This window comes from Callithrix jacchus, chromosome 9 (genome assembly GCF_049354715.1).
Source record: "Callithrix jacchus isolate 240 chromosome 9, calJac240_pri, whole genome shotgun sequence".
In the NCBI taxonomy this organism is placed as follows: Eukaryota; Metazoa; Chordata; class Mammalia; order Primates; family Cebidae; genus Callithrix; species Callithrix jacchus.
Genome location: NC_133510.1, coordinates 94,541,033 through 94,558,103, shown reverse-complemented (window position 1 = coordinate 94,558,103; position 17,071 = coordinate 94,541,033). Strand labels below are relative to the sequence as shown.

Here is a 17,071-nt window from a genome sequence, read left to right as displayed (position 1 = left end):
AGGTGACAGGTCAAATAGAGATCCAAAAATGTAAATTGCTCACTTGAATAACATTGCTGTGCAAATCTGTGGTTGACAATAGGATATTACCTAATATATTATATATGCCTAAACTCCTTCTGATTCACTGGTGTCAAGAAATGTGTCCATTCAAATTAAGCAACCATGGTTGACTTTTTTTACTGGACAAAGGGAACTATATGATCTAAATATTTATCCTTTTTTTTGCCATACATTCTAGCAACACAACTTTGTTTAGAGTACAGCTGTAGTGAATTATTAATCGGGGGTTTGTTAATATGTGCATATTCCTTTCTAATAGTTTTGTTCTGTTCTTATTGTTTGTGTTTAATATGTATAATATGTACAAAACATCAAATTGAATTTTATTGTAATTAAATAAAATGTGGTAGTTACATATAAAGATGGATAATTTACCACCTGTATTGGTGATTTTAACTACTTTTTGACAATTTAAAATTAATGTGAAAACATACAGTTGTTGCTTAAAAAGGTGTAAGGTTTTAGATATTATAGCAAAAATATTTCTGTACAGAAGTATTTCAATATACCTAAAAGTCTGCAGAGGACTAAAAAATATATTTCCCATTTGGAGTAAAATGCTATGGCTTTTATAAACTAAGATGTGAATTATATTTTAACCCACCCTGAGTTAAACATATTGAAAGGCTCCATTGTATTTACATCTTCAAATATACATTTTCTTCATTCTCATCTATGTTGAACCCTTAACAATAATTTTTATCTTTTATATTGTTAAATCCAAATTATTCTACCTGGTAGACACTGAGTGTTTAAAGCAAATAAAGTTTCAATATATAAAACTTGATGTGCAGTTTCAAAATTGTATATAGTACTTACCCATCCAAGTAGAATGTAACAGCAACTGAGAAGCTGTCAAGGAGAAAAATGCCAGAAGGATTAATAAATTATATCGCCATAACATGATGATGAGAATTACAAACAGCTATGCAAAAATTAGGTCACTAGCAGTCAGATGACTTGGCTTCTTTTAGTGGTGGTAGTAGAGGAGTGTATATTTATCTTTTGTTATGCCCTGGCAAGTAGCTGGCAAGCTTGCAATATATAAATATTATTTAAAGATATTATGATTGGCTCAAATCCAGAAAATGTTCTCAGATTTACCATTAGCTATCAGAGATCTTAAATATTACTGGAGATGATTGAAGCAGCAAGGAAAGCTGAAAGTTAAAATAAAAAGGATACTGAAAGTAAAATAGTTGAGAAGATTATTAGGAAATGATGCATGCATATTTAATGATACAAAAATGTAAAAACAGTAACATCTAAATATTCACATGTTTCATAAGAGAGTGATTATTAAAGCATGTTATTGAAACAAAGGAAGAAGAGATCTAAAACAAGGGCTTATGGAATACTTTTTAAAACTTTTTATTATTTTTAGTACTTCATATATATAGAAATTATTGTTCACAATGTACTTCTATAATATTATATATGAAAATATCTATGTTGTTATTCATTGCCATTACTTGTAACTTTACACAAAAGTACTGATAATAAACACTAGAACAAAAGAAGAAACAAACAAAAAACTAACTTAATTCTCAATCCCCATGCAATTAACTGAAGAAGCTCTTGAGGAGGCCATGCAATAACTTAGTTGTGATGTATTAGATTTAGTTTGGTGATTTAACAATGCTCATGCAATTAAGGTTCTTTATTGATAAATAAATTTTATTCAGATAAATGTTAATTATATTTATATAATCATATTTCCACAGAAACAAAAAATCTATGAGGAGGGAGATGTGTTTATGCAATAAATGAGAAAAGTTTTAGATAGCAGTCCACTAAAATGATTCTATCTTGTATTTACATAAATTAATAACTCTTGTTATGAGCATAGATATTAAAATATAGACAAGAAGTAAGAAAATTAAGGTCGTTTGTAATTCTACCTTGTGGAGTTAGTCATTACTGACGTGTGAGTCTACATGCCTGTCTTCTTCCTATGTTTTATTATAGAAATGTTGGCTATTAAGGAAACATACAAAGATATGTAAGATAAAAAGATGTATTAAAAAAAATGAATATTTAGCTGGTTGCAGTGGCTCATGCCTGTAATCCCAGCATTTTGGGAGTCTGAGTCTGGTGAATCCCCTAAGGTAAGGAATTCAAGACCATCCTGGCCAACATGATAAAACACCAATTTCAACTAAAAATACAAAAATTAGCTGGGCATGGTGGTGAGCATCTGTAGTCCCAGCTACTCAGGAAGAGATGGGGTTTCTCCATTTTGCCCAGGCTGGTCTCGAACTCCTGAGCTCAGGCAATCCACCCACCTTGGACTCCCAAAGTGCCAGGATTACAGGTGTGAGCCACTGTGCCCAGCCCAGTGTCCCATTTTTATTATATGTACAACCATGCTGTAGTCCCAGCTACTCGGGAAGCTGAAGCAGGATAATCGCTTGAACTTGGGAGGCAGAGTTTGCATGGAGGCAAGATTGAACCCCTGCACTCCAGCCTGGGAGACAGAGGGAGACTCCGTCTCAAAAGAAATGAATATTTACTATATTCCCACTCACAACTATTGAGTTTGCTGCATATTATGCCACACTTTTTAAAATTTACATCCCAATGTGTTTTAACATTATCAGCAAGTGTACAAATAAATGTATGGGTACCACTACATAAATATGAAAATATACTGTTTTCTAGCTTACTTTTTGTCTTAGCATTATATCTTAGATGCCTTTCAATATCAACTCAAATACATCTACTTATTTAATGATTAAATACTTGTAATAAAAAAATAAGAATGATCAATTCACACGTAGCTTTCTAGTAATAGAATAATTCTGTAATTAACTGTAGTTCTTGATTATTAAATAAGTTTTTATAGTTAAAACATAACAAGGCCAAAGTAATTTTGCAAGAAAACACATAAAATGCCATGAGGAGAATTTATGTTCCATGAAAATTTTGATAATATATGTTATCATATTTGCTAGCACAACATGGTAACTATAGTCAAAAACAATTTAATTGTACATTTAACATAAGGAGAAGTGTATAATTGAATTGTTTGTAACACAAAGATAAATACTTGAGGTGATGGATACCCCAGTTACCCTGGTGTGATTATTATCCATTGCTTGCCTGTATCAAAATATTTCATGTAACCCACAAATATATATACCTAGAATGTATCCAGCCAAGCACCTACTTCACTGAAGGCAGGTCTAAAATATTTGATTCTGAATAGAATAGTGTTTGATTACTGGGAGATTGATTCTAAAGATTTTCCTAGGTTGATGCATAAGTTTTTTCCCAAAACTGAGAGGGCATTTGAAATTTAGGAGCTATTTATTTTTGTTTCAACCAACTTATTTTTGTCAAATTTAAATGCATATGTATTAAATATAAAAGCAAAAAAAAAAGCTGTGGAATAATCATATGTTAAAAGGATGACATGCATTTGAAGAATGGACACTTATTCTCCTAATGAAAGCCCTGAAAAAATGATGTGTAACACTTCATATAATATCTATAAAATAATTCCACAGGATGGAAGTAGAGTATCTGTTCCAGTTTTTTCTAAGGTGTTGACTTTTTTATGGCAGATTTAAATTGTTTACTCTTACAAACTTCAAGTGCTATTGTTCCTAATAGGCGCTATCAGAAATAACATGCTTTATGCTGTTCAAGACAAATTTGTAAAAATAAATCACTTCTCACTCTTTTGATATTAATCATAGTATAGTTTCTTTGTTAAATCGTAGGTGACTGAAAAATAAATCATGTGCTGTAAATACCCTTTGAACCACAAGCATTGCAAATTGACATTACAGTGTGGATTTTTCATCTTGACAGCTTATTGTAGGAGCCAAATAGCCCCAGATTTTCTTTAAAGGAGAACAGAATAAATCTGGTCAAACATAAATAAAACAAAGTATTTGTTTATTACCACAAAGAAATAAACCTGTAGATTAGATATGTAATATTTATTACAGTTGCTACTTGATGGATTAAATTTAGCATTAATTTTTGCTGTTTTCCAAGGGCCAGAGAAAAGGGAATGTATTAAGATACTGCACCTTGATTTGTTATAAGAGTAGGAAATAAACAAGTAAACACATGAATAAAGTCATATCATCTTTTTCCAAGCACAGATGAAAAACATGTACAAACATGCTACAGAGTTATTTGATTAACAGCAAATGCTCTCACAATACAAATCTCAGTGCTATAATCTGTTGTTTTGTCAGTGCATTTGTAGGATAAAAGAAATCACGTTGAACATATTCTAAAATACCCCAGAAATAGTGTTTCTATGCAAATATAAAGAGCCAGAGAAAGAGGCAAGGATCTCCTGCTATTGCAGAATTCACATATATCATTAAAGGTAAATTTCCAGTAAAGTGTTTTTTTGCTTTTAGAGTAAGAATTAGGTTCTGCACATGACTGTGAATTAAACAGGATATCTAAGTAAATGTAAGAAAATTTAAGGCAAATTCTAAATTAAGGATTATGATCCTCTTCCTTTTTAAAAGTATTTTTATTATAGCAGCTATTAACAAACTATTGTTATGTAATAGTTGTTACTTATTCTTTGGATGTGTTCACTTTATTTAATCCTCCACAGCACTTCTATTAAGTAGTTATCATTTATGCCACTCTAGAAATGAAAAAAACTAGTCACAGAGAGACAGTAATTTGCTTTTGGTCAACTAGTTAGTGAGTGTGAAAGGCAGGAGTGAAGTAAGATTATCTGATTCCAGTGGCTGTTCTTTTGATTCCGTTGTAGATGATCAAAATAACCCATTTGTATAGAAGTTTTAGAGTTCCTAAAGAAATTTTAAGCCTGTTGTCTCCTTTTTCCCTTGAACTATTATATTCGGTCTGTGGGTTGATAGCTCTTCTGCATAATATAGACACACCAAAAGTATGTCTGCTTTTTAGTAGTAGCTTTAGGAGTGATTAACTTCAGAACTTAATATATTATCTGCTGAAAGTTGTAATGCAATTACATCTCCTTTGCCTTTTGCCCAATCCAGCTTTTCTTACTCCCTTAACAGTGATTTTCCCTGAGAATATACCCAAATAAATTTCTTGCATGCTAATCTATACCTAAGAGTTCATTTCCAGGGACACTGACCTAAAATAGTAGTTTTCAATATCAAGCCATTCTCTTGAGTCTTTTGTTAAATCTTCTTGGTCTTTTAAAATTATTTTGCTCTTTTCTTATTTTTTTTAGTACCTTCCTTTATTTTTATAACCTACAAAGTATATTTGCTTTTTAGTTATGATATTCTGTTCTCATATTTGGAGGCTCCAGCTTGTGGCACTTTGTTTCCTTGGTGCTTTGTGATTTTTTTTTAGTATAAATTCTTATTTCTAATTTTTATTTGTGAGAATTCCTCATGGTGTGGACTGAAGACAAGTTCTCCTGGGAAAAAAATTGCAATTGTTTTTGCTATGTGCCGGGTACTATAACAACCTAGATGCACTTTAAACTATAGTATTGCATTAAGGTTTTCACATCCCACAGTCAAAGAAATTTAGGCTGCAATCCAACACAAAGGCTGTTTTTTAGCTAGAAGCAATATTCCTTTTTCCCTTCATTCAGTACTAGAAGTCAAGATAGGTATAGCTCCTTATAAAACCGTGAATGAGTGGACATTTATTTCCGTTTTTCACTTATGTAGAGGGGCTAGGCCATTTGGTGGGCCCAGGTTTATGTTGGGATTATATTCTTTTAGATTTTCTATTTTCAGCAACTACTGGATATTTTCTCCCTATTGCCTGTGCTTTAAAAATCGGGTGATGAAAAATGAGAACACATGGACACAGAAAGGGGAGTACTAAACACTGGGGTCTATTGGGGGGAAAAGGGGAGGGCCAGTGGGAGGGGGAGGTTGGGAGGGATAGCCTGGGGAGAAATGCCAAATGTGGGTGAAGGGGAGAAGAAAAGCAAAGCACACTGCCATGTGTATACCTACGCAACTGTCTTGCATGCTCTGCTCATGTACCCCAAAACCTAAAATCCAATAAAAAATTAAAAAAAAAAATCTATGAAAACAAAAACTCAAGTTTACTAGAATGTGCAATGGCTTTTAAGGTAGAAACGAGTATCAGCATTCTGGTTGTCACTTTTATTTTATCCTTACATTTACTTATGCCTCGGAGTGCTCCTTACTTTCTATATAGTTCATCAATGCATTTGAATGTTCTAGTACCCAAACTTTTTGGTAAGAGGAACTGGTTTCATGGAAGACAATTTTTCCACAGACCAGGGGTGGGCATATGGTTTCAGGATGTTCCAAGTGCATTTATTGCATACTCTATTTCTATTATTATTAAACTGTAATATATAACTAAATAATTATATAACTCACTATAATGTAGAATCAGCTGGAGCCTTGAGCTTCTTTTCCTGCAACTAGATGGTCCCATCTTGGGGTTGATGGGAGATAGTAACAGATCATCAGACATTAGTTTCTCATAAGGTATGTGTAGCCGATATCTCTTGCATGTGCAGGTCACAATAGAGTTTACAATCCTATAAGAATCTAATGCCAAGGCTGATCCGGTAAGAGGCTGAACTCAGGAGGTAATGCATTGATAGGGAACAGGTATAAATACAGATAAAGCTTCTCTTGCTCTCTGGCCACTCAGATTCTGTTGTGTGGCCTGGTTCCTAACAGGTCATGGACTGGTATTGAGCTGTGGCCCAGCGTTTGAGGACCCCTGTTTTAACATACTCAGCATTTATATTTTGTTTTCTCCAGAAAAAAAAAAAAGATGAGCAGATTAACCATTATGCCATAATGCAGAAAAGTAAGCCTCTCCCACTAATCATTAAATAGCTGTATTTTAAACATGTGGTCCTATTTCCCCAAGCCCAGCCAGCTGTGATGAAGTGAAAGTACAGAGCAGAGATGTGAACTTTGTCGGTTTTTTGCATTTTAATAAAAGTTATGCTACTGACGTAATAGACAAAGATTTGGAAGAATAAACAATTAAATCACTCTTCCTCCACGCTATACCAAAGTATAATGACTCTATCGAGTGTAGAAAAAAGTCAAAAAATGCACTAGAGAGAAATATATAAAAACTGATGGGACCTAAGAAGAAGCCCTATTCATTGTATTTTCTGCTGTCATTGAGAACAAGTACATGGGATTTTGAAGAACCCAGAGAACAGTTTAGAAATCTAAAAATACACATTTGCCCTTAATTATTTCTGGAACAGTATAAAGAATTATACTTTTAGACTCCCCCAGTAGCCTAATGACAAGGCTTAAGATGTCTTTTTGCTGCTAAAGAAAGGGAAGGCACAAGGCAGCCATAGCAAATATTTTATGATTCCCTGAGTAAAAAGAGAGGGCAAAAAAAAATTTGGCTGAGGAAAGCAAGCAAATGTTGAAAGGGGTTGTGGCTGTGATAAGAAGACATTATAACAAAGAGTAGTGTAAAATGTTTTTCAAGAAAACAGGTGGGAATATAGAAACCTCAACAGATGCAAATGTGGTAGGTATGTGAGACATGATTGTACATTGCAATAGATGTCAGTGTAGGACAATGGAAGGCTGATTCCCATCTGATATTATTGTACTGTATGAACTTTCCAGATAGTTAAACCAATCCAAAAAGCAAGGAAGAAGTGGGGGAGGCAATTTTGATTTAACTGATTTAAAATCTGAAATGCCTGAGAATCCTTTGAAGCCACTGAATTTACCTGGAATTGATTCAGTTAACTTTTTGTGCCACCAAGCAAAATGGAAATTCAGTTAGAAGGCAATTATGGTTATGAAAAAAATAATGAAATTGAAATAAAGAGAATTACATATTGTGTTAACTTGAATTTTCTGAAAGATGTATCTGCTACACTTGGAGATCAGGAAGCTAGTCTCTCAAGAAAAATGTAATGGTCAATTATGTAAAATACTGCTGACAGCTAAAGTGGGATGGGAATATGTAAGATTTGGCAACAAGTTCCTAATTGGTGACATAGAATCAGAACTCTAGTGTGGCAAGAGGAAAAAATTAAGTGAAAGTTGAGAAAGTTGCATTTATAAAAAAGAAACCTATTTTTAAAAGCTGGTTATGAAGGGAGATTGAAATGAAAAGATTAAAAATAATAGCTAAGAAGAGATATGAGGTCAAGACAAAACATGCTATGTTTTATTTCAGATTAGGGATACTAAGTCATGTTTGATCAGAAGGAACCATGGCAGAAACCATGTTGAACATTTAGGAACAAAAACAGCTAAAAACAGTGAGAACAGAGAGGAATGGATGTTTAGGGGCTGAAATTGAATCCAAGTAGCATGTCCTTCATTGTAATGGAAATGGGCGTAGTATGAGCTGAATATTTGTGCCCTCCTCTCAAAATTCATATATAGAAATCCTAAGCCCCAATGTAATGGCAGAAGGAGGTAGACTCTTTGGGCTTAAGTCATCAGATGGTACCCTCTAGAGTTATATTAATAACCCCCCTACAAAGAGAGCCAAGAGAGCTTGCTTCCCCCTCTCTACTCTGTACCATATGAGGATACAAAAGAAGATTACCAACTGCAAATCAGGAAGAGTGCCATCTCCATAAACCAGATATGTCAGATCCTTGATCTTGGATTTTCGAGCTCCTGAAATTGTGAGATAAATTATTATTGTTTAAGTCACCAAGTCTGTGGTATTCTATTATACAATAGTCTGAACTGACTGGGACAGAGATGCAGCAGGTCAGTTCTTAAATATGGTAGCAAAAAGATTATGTAGTTACCATCTGATGTATTTGTTCTGGTAAGACGTGAAATAATCTACTGAGACTAATACAGGGAGGAAAGAAGTAGAAACTTGGCCATATGTATTGTGGAAAGCCCACTTGAGTTTGGTGAACATAAACTGTAGAGAATTCAATCTACTGTAGGATGCTTTGCTATTTGGGGGTTTTGTCCAGAGTTTCATTTTGCCTGATGAGTGTGAGATTAGAACAAGGGAGTTAAGAGTGATTTAAATATGGTAAATAGTAAATATTGTGCAAAAAGAGAAGAGAAGAGTATGGAGGTATTAGGGAGATGATTAATCTTGAGAGAGGATCAGTAAGTTGGGCCCCTCCTTGTAGACATTGTCTGTGATGATGGTAGCTATTAAGGTGATGATTTCAGTTGAAGAAATCATTCATGATTTGAAAGAAGTAACTGGAAAAATTGTAAACACTCCACATCAGAAAGAAAGGGGGAGGTGGGCATGGAAGCCAGATAGTTCAAATCTGATGGTTAAAGCTGAGCGGAAATAATCACCTGGGACCAGCACCAGAAAGCAAAGGAGAATCCTAATCATGAAGAATCTGTGATGGATAGATTTCTATTTGATTTTGGGGTTAATGAAAGTATTTGTGAACATGGAAAAATGCGTAATTTTTTTGAATGTGTTGCTTTGTAAGAAGGCAGTCACAGGAAATATTCAAATGAAGACTAGATATGAGTTGTATTGTGAGGAATTTATTTTGTATTTTGAGATACAAAAGATCAGATCATATAATCTTTGAAATATCTTCCTACTCCAGTCTCTTGTGAAACTGATTGTTCATCCTTCCACCATCTACATGTTTTTCTCTTAAGTTCAGTTATTAGCAAAATGGACTATGTCCTTAATCTCTTCCTTGAGTGTCTGTCACACTGACTTGCTCTGACTTAAACCTGGCTATTTTCCAATGATAACCTTTTTTTCTGCATACTTTATACATTTTATCCAATGTGGGGTGTCTTTTGGTATTCATCAACCTGAAGAAATATTCATACAATCTTTACCTTTTTTATAAACAGCCTCTTTCTGTTGCTGTCATCAAAAGTCCCCTTCCTTTGTTCTTTGATAATCTTAGCTCTTGACTCATTGTAACTCTCTCCAACACTATTTCTGTGGTAGTAAACGCAAAGTTCAAGACCTAGCTCCTCCATTCTTCTGTATAATCTTCGTCCTCATTTTAATTCCAAAACTAACTTCTGTGATCATACCCATGACTTTGCCTTACTAACAATTACTATTATTCCAACACCTCAGGTTGAAACATGTCTTATAACTTTCTATTTTTTCACCTCACTCCCTCTAAGAATCCAACCCTAAGAATTGTTTGAAGTTACTGAAACCTTATCACTTTTCCTTATGTCTCCTTCCTCACCTAACAGTCATACTTCCCTTGTTATCCACCTTAAATTGTATTGCTAATTACTATAAAATCACTTCCTTAAACACAACAATTCTTCCTATCACATTTTGTATAATATATAAAGTAAACCACTCCAACCAAGATTAAAAACAATTCTCCACATACTGTTCATCTGCACCTCTACCAGTGAACAAGCCTGGAGGGAAACCCAAACCCCCAGGACTGACTCTACTTTAAGTTTATGAGCACTAACTCACATTGTATTACCGTATTTCATTTACTTTTTTACTGTACTTATATAGCAGTCTTTTGTACTATGTCCTTTTGCCTCAAAATTATCATCTGCTGTGACCACTTTTTCTACTTCACAGAAAAAAGAAAATTGTTGAAAAGAGAAATTCCACAAATTGTCCCTTCACATCCATTTTTCCACATTTGTACTTGAATACTCTAATTTATTTTATTATGATGGATGGTACCCTAAGTAAATACAACCCTTCTATTGTATACATGCCCTTATCCCTTTCCTTCTCATGCGCATTGCTCTAGTAATTTTCCCATCTCTCTCGGACCATCAAATATTGCCCATCAACTGGATCACACCCATCAACATCAAAGTAGCTTGCAGTTATCTGCCAATTTTATAAAGACTAATTATCTTGCCCACGTTCTCTTCGAGGTATCATCTCATTTCTCTTCTACCTGTAAAGTAACACTCATTGAAATGGCTGCAATATTTGATACCTTAAATTTTTTTCTACCTATTTTCTTTTGGATCCACTATCATCAAATTTTTATTCCCACAGCTCCACCCTAACTCCTCATTTTGTTGCTAACATTAGTTTCTACAGTATTAAGTCTCATGGTCTATTCTCAGTCCTTACCTTTTTTGGCCTATCAGAAGCAATTGGCACCATTGATGAGTCTAGCCAACTAAAATACTTTTTTTAAAAACTAGGCCTCTTTCCTAATAACCCACAAGCCTGGTTTTCCTTCTATTTTGCTATTTTTTCTCAGTCTACTTTTTTCTTATATCATCTAGCAAACCCCTAAATAGTAAGCTACCTCAAGATTCAGTATTTGAACTGTATCTCTATATTGATTCCCCTAAGTGATTTCATTCAGTTTCGAAGACAAATTCCATGCCAGTCCTGATGTCTTTCAAATTTATGTCTCCATCTCCTAATCCTTTCTGAACTCCAAACTTACTTGTACAACTACATAAGTTAGTTATATAAGATTTAACAAGTCAAAAACTGAGATTGTCACATCCACCCCTAAAATCTCCTGTTTTGTCTTCACCAACACAGTCAATAACAATTCTTTCCTTCCAGTTGCCCAGTTTAAAAAAAACGAGCCTTCCTTTAGTCTTTTATTCCTCTCGCATGCGCAGCTTTAGTAAATACTGGTAGCAGCACTTCGTTCAAAATATATCTCAGCAGTTCCTGCTTACACACTAGTCCAAATCATTAGTGTCTCTTACGTAAATTTTAGAATAAACTGCCTATTTATCTTCTTTTTTCTTGCTTTTCCTTTCACTTTTTAGTCTATTTTAAAAAGAAGCCCTGGTTAAACTTAGGACAGCTCACCATACCAGTCTACTGAAAAGGCTTTAATTGATCACAGTTTCTCTTTTCAAAGTGAATGCTAGAGTGTTCAATTTATCCTGTAAACTTACTTATAATCTGACTTTCTGCCCCTCATGGACCTCAACTACCACAGCATTTCTCAGAGGTCATTGCCTTTGTCACTCCTTTATTTATTTATTTATATTGTACTTTAGATTCTGGGGTACATATGCAGATCATGCAAGATTGTTGCATAGGTATGTTCATGGCAAGGTGGTTTGCTGCCACCATCCCCCCATCACCTATACCTGACATTTCTGCCCATGTTATCCCTCCCCATCCTTCCTCCCACTATGCCTTCCCAGACCACCCAACAGACCCCAGTGTGTGATGGCCCCCTCTCTGTGTCCACATGTTCTCATTGTTCAACACCCACCTATGAGAGAGAACATGTGGTGTTTGATTTTCTGTTCTTGTGTCAGTTTGCTGAGAATGATGGTTTCCAGATTCATCCATGTCCCTACAAAGGACACAAACGAATCTGTTTTTATGGCTGCATAGTATTCCATGGTGTATATGTGCCACATATTCTTTGTCCAGTTGATGGGCATTTGGGTTGGTTCCAGATCTTTGCTATTGTAAACAGTGCTGCAATGAACATATGTGTGCATGTGTCTTTATAATAGAATGATTTATAGTCCTTTGGGCATATACCCAGCAATGGGATTGTTGGGTCAAGTGGAATTTCTATTTCTAGATCCTTGAGGAATCACCACACTGTCTTCCACAGTGGTTGAACTAATTTGCACTTCCACCAACTGTGTAAAAGTGTTCCTATTTTTTCACACCCTCTCCAGCATCTGTTGTCTCCTGATTTTTTAATGATCGTCATTCTAACTGGCATGAGATGGTTATCTCAATGTAATTTTGATTTGTATTTCTCTAATGACCAGTGATGATGAGTGTTTTTTCATACTCCTTCTTCATAATTTCAAAACTGCCTTAAGTTCACACAACACCTCAAGGTCTTTGCTCTGGCTGTTCCCTTTATCTGGATTCTCTTCTCACACATATTTGTATTTTCTTCAGATCTCTATATTTTAATAATGTTTTTAGTGAGATATTCCAGCCTAAATAACCCAATTAAAATTTTTATTTCAATTCTTAGACTTAACCTGTCCTTAACTTTTTTCTTTTAATTTTAACACTTGTTACTATTCAATATATGGCATATTTTATGCAGTTCCTTGCTTAATTTCTGTTTCCCTTCTACAATAAATGTCTTCATAAAGGTGGGAATTTTGCCTGCTTTGTTCACTAATAGATCCACAAAGCCAATACACAGAGCAGGTACTCAATTAATATTTGCTAAATGAATCATGCCACTCATTCCATTTTATAGTCAGTTTCAAGTATGAAATTCAGTTTACATTCATGCAACTCATAGGAGGAATATATTACATATTTTTCAATTACATTACTGCTTTTAGAAGTCAGCTTCTGTATCAATGAAATTTCAAGACTGATTATTAATAGAAAGTGTTAAAAATATGACACATATGTCTATACATTTCAATTGTAAAAATAAATTAAGTAAAAGACTGGGCTTATTAATTAGCACTTTGGAGTTGAATTTCCACTCCTGCCACAAAATTTCCTGGTCCTATGCACCTCTAAAACTAAAGAGGTTAACATAATAGCTCTTTTATCTTTTTTTATAGTATCCATGCTATTACTGGGAAAAATATATTTTATTATAAAATTTTATTAAATGCTTATTTATAGCTATAGCAGAAAGGGACAAGAGGAAGAATTTTGGTGTAGTAAGCATTGAATAAATGCCATCAAATGGTTGCAGTCAGGATATCCACTTTTATTTACTGTTGGCATTCTAATTTTTGTCTTATTGCTCTCTTTAAGATGGGTAAGGCAGATTTTTAATTCAGCTATACTTCCCAAGACAAACAAAACAAAACAAAACAAAATAAAAACTTCTATGTTATAATTAAGACAAAACTTTTTGGAAAGCAAACAAATAAGCTACAAATGATATAAACCATTTGTACATGTTAAGGATATGCTATTATAATTATAAGTCTGTATTTTATTCATAAAGAATAAACTTCCAAATTCAAATACATTTTCTTATTCAACTTTAAATTGAAATTTATATATTTAGATATAAATCATTTTTAGTAATTTATTCTTTTAATAACATTCAAATAAATAAAACATGTATTCTCACTTAGGAAGAATATGTATATATACAGCTAGCCCTCCATATACATGGATTCTACATTTGTAGATTCAACCAACTGCAGATGGAAAATATTTGGGGAAAAAAGGATGTTTGTATCTGTACTGAATAAGTACAGTCTTTTTTATCACTATTCTCTAAGCAATACAGAATAATAACTATTTATATAGCATTTACATTGAATTAGATATAAGTAATCATAAGAAATTTAGAGATTATTTAAAGTGTAATGGAGGATGTACACAGGTTAAACGCAAATACTACACTAGTTTATGTGAGGAACTCGAGCATCCATGGATTTTGGTATCTGTCTGGTGGTTCTGGAACAAATCCCCCTTGGATACTGAGGAACAACTATTTTTGCATGTGTGCGTGTGTGTGTGTGTGTGTGTGTGTGTGTGTGTGTATATGTATACCCACAATGTGTATATACCTTTATAGGTATATACACACACACGTGTGTGTATGCATAAGTATACACACACACACAAACACACATACACACGTCCTCAGGCATATTATATGTGTGTGTGTGTGTGTATATATATATGTATGTTTCTGTAAATTGAGAGTCTATTTATAATATAATATTCCTTATGAGCTATTCATAGCTAAAAAGCTTCTCTAAGAATATTGAAAACTCCGTTTTTATCCCTAAGTCCATAACTATTTCTGATTCACATCATTGTTTTTGAAATTACAAATATACATGAAGCAAAATGTTCATTTTCATTTTAGCAAGAACACTTCGTTATTTCAATCCTTTCCCAAATTTGTTGCAGGCAATGTTGAAAGCTACGTTCTCTTTTTATGAGGACAATAGAATTAATTTTATTTCAGATTATTATGAGAAAGTGTGGAGTTTTGGAATCTTTTTATTTTTGAAAAAATACTACTTTTGTGATACTTCAAAAGTTGTAAAATAATCACGGTCATTAAGATAGGATTCATTATATTTTTATAATGCTTTTTGCTTTCTATTGTAGATTTTGCTCAGTAGAACATTTTAAAGCCAAATTAAAGAATTTTGTAGAAGTGTTTTTATAACACTGAAAAAAAGTTGAAAGACTAAATATAAGCTTTTATTAACTAAAAAGATAATAAAGGATACATTTAATTAGAATATTAAATTGGAACAAAAAATATATTTTTTGAAACTTAATGCCACTTCTGATTTTGCAGTTTTTATGCATAAACCATTTCTACACAGTACTTCTCCTAGATATTTTTTATAGTAAAATGTCAACCTGTGTTTTAATAACACTTCTGTATTAGGTTTCTCAGCTTTCACAAGATTTCAGAAAAGCCTCAAAGTCCTCATGGCCTTCAAAACAGCAATTCTCCTAGAAAATACCTATCAATCTGGTTGTATTCTTAGTGACATTAAGTTAAAACAAGTAATTTTGACACATATGGTATGGGTTTGTTATATGAATGCAAATTAGTGAAAATTGTTGCATCTAATTAAAAAATAAATTTAACTTTTATATACAGAGAGTACATGTGCAGGTTTGTTACAAGGGTATATGTGATACTGAGGATTGGAATACAAATTCCATCACCCAGGTAGTGAGCATAGTATCCAACAGGTAGTTTTTGAACTCATACCCACCTCTTTCCCTTATCAATCTAGTAGTGTACACTATCTATTGTTCTCATCATTATGTGTACTCAGTATTTAGCTCCCACTTATAAGTGAGCACATGCAGTATTTTGTTTTCTGTTCCAGGGTTAACTCACTTAGGATTATGTTCTCTACATCCCCCCCGCCAAAAAAAATAAATAAATAGTTTTACCAAAAAGAAACATGCACTCGTACGTTCATCACAGCACTATCCAAAATAGCAAAGACCCAAGTGCCCATCATTAGTGGATGGGATAAAAATAATTTAAAATAAAAGATTTAAAATGGTTTCAGATTATATTTTAACTTATGTGGTTTTATTATAGGTTGTCCAGGTTATCAACTGTAGAAAGTATTGCATAATATTTTTATATGATCCTCATTTGTCTTTTGAAACTATAATGCATATTTTTATGTTTAAATAACACACCGAGTGTAGTAATTTGCTAACTTTTTGCATGACAGTAACTAAAAAATAGTGGCTTAGAAACATTGAGTTAAAAATTAGAAAACCAACGTTTTTTGTTTCGTGCCACTTTAGTTATCTGAAGTGTAAGTAATGCTTGAACATTGTTTTATGTAATTGGCAAGAAGAAAAATAAAATTTACTTTTAAATCAGAATACAAAGTGATCACCCAGGATCAGTCTCTGACACAACACATAGAAACTACCCCCAAAGATTTCAGAAATTTAATGCAAGAATACTTTTGCTTGTGCAAAATGATTCATCTTCCTCTTATTCCTAGCCAAATGCCTGAGATTTTCATGTCATCTAAGGACTCTTCCAATCCTGAGATGCTCCTTTTGAATAGGATCTCACTTTAGAATACTAAATATAATAGAGAACTATCATGAACAGAATTTATTTAATTCTTCCATAATTTTAGACTACCTATTTAAAAGTAAACAAGTAAAACAGCTTACAAAATTGTTTTCTATTTAAACAACATTATATTCACATATTCTATTATTTACTTTTAATTTTTAAGGTCTATTCATTTATTTAGACATTGAAAATTAATAAGAGAGTTAGTCCATGTCAATTTATATACTTACTTCTGTGCTTTCTTGGGTCACCATTTGGGCTTAGGGTTATCAAGGATTGATATATTATTCATATATTATTTATCTCACACTGAACACTCCCTGATTTAAGTTTCTGAAGTCTACAAAAGCATAGTGAATATCTGCTAATTAACTAAAACCCTAAAACCAACTGAGAACAAAGGTCTCTTTGTGCACTCTATTTGGTATATTGCATTGTTTGTCAAAAATTCTTCCTTTTTCTCAAGCGCTTGCTTGATGTTCAGTGTTTGTATACTTCCATAATTGATTAACGTTAAGCATGGCTCTTTGACTGGTTTTAACCATTAAAGAAAGGGCAGATGACAACTTTAGAGTTAACAGAAAGTTGCATTTATGTGTTTATGCTTAACAGTGCCTT

At 33.3% G+C, this 17,071-nt stretch overlaps 1 protein-coding gene across 15 annotated transcripts in view; it reads right to left on the bottom strand.

Moving 5' to 3' along the window:
- The window catches only part of MGAT4C (MGAT4 family member C), a 934,265-nt gene that overhangs the window by 788,030 nt on the left and 129,164 nt on the right, over window positions 1-17,071 (bottom strand). For all 15 annotated transcript variants that reach the window (XM_054238711.2, XM_035257230.3, XM_035257224.3 and 12 more), the window contains one exon: window positions 883-915. The gene's annotated coding sequence lies outside the window, so the exon portion shown is untranslated. The remainder of the gene's footprint in view (window positions 1-882; window positions 916-17,071) is intronic.